The sequence below is a fragment of the Penaeus monodon genome, chromosome 31 (genome assembly GCF_015228065.2).
Source record: "Penaeus monodon isolate SGIC_2016 chromosome 31, NSTDA_Pmon_1, whole genome shotgun sequence".
In the NCBI taxonomy this organism is placed as follows: Eukaryota; Metazoa; Arthropoda; class Malacostraca; order Decapoda; family Penaeidae; genus Penaeus; species Penaeus monodon.
Window position 1 is genome coordinate 37,025,911 of NC_051416.1, and position 1,148 is coordinate 37,027,058.

Here is a 1,148-nt window from a genome sequence, read left to right on the forward strand (position 1 = left end):
CAAACCCGGTTATAAAACATTAAGGGGCACCGGCCACCAAATCATCTGGAAAAATCGTATCGAACATCAACTGAACAAAGTCAAAATAAAGAAAAATGAACAATGCATAGGAAATTTATTTTAAAAATTAAATATATATGTTGTTGGTGTGTTTTTCCGTGTGCGTGCATTGGTGTTGGAGTGGCTGTGCGCTGAAACAGATTAAAAATCAAGCAAATTATGATAACAAAGACAAGAATAAATAAATTATTACATTTGATATATTAAAAGCAGTTTGACAGTTCAGACATATAATCCTGCTATAATAAATGAAAAAATATTAATACACTATTGGTTTGTTTGTTTACCTACAGGTGGAACCACAGTCGTCAAGATCGTAATCCGTTTAAATAAAGAGGGTTGGCGTCCCCGGAAGGGATCATATTAAGCCCGAATTCTGCGCTCCATTAACAATACAAACTCGACAAACAAAGTCTTGTGTTAGTATATGATCTGTTTCTTTTGTGCCCTTTACAATTTTTGATAAGCATCATCCACTACAGGGCACGGAGCATCTCTCATTTATGACAGGCCTAACCTTCCTGATTAGCCCAATCAACCGCATTTATGGCAGCGGGGACAACAACCAAAATCCCCATGACACTCAAGGATATTGAATTTCTGTCGAACCAGCATCTTCCGTGAAAATGTGTTGTGGTTATTGTACAGGGCAAACATGATTACGAAAAAAACAATAAACCATTTTTCAAAAAAGTATTAGGCTCACTGTTATCCATAAAATGAATTAAACAAACCACGGACTGAGACGAGGATTATTTCATTGACCAAACTATTGACAAACCAGCATATAAAAGACTTTACCCAAAAAGGTCAAAACTATTTAGGGCCCTGAACTTTGACATTTAGATGCCGTAATCTCTCGTTTACCACTTTAAAAATCAGCTTCAGCTTACACCTTACCAGTAACTGATAGCGATGAACTGATCGTTCAAGGTGAATACCCCACAACGTCATGGACGCCAGATTGGATGGTGGAGGAACCAGTTACATCAAACAGTGAGGGGAGGGTGTGGGTGAAGCTGATGTAGCAAGTGGAGAGGAAGAGAGATTAACCGGCATCAAGTCAAAGTTAAAACTAAACCTTTTGA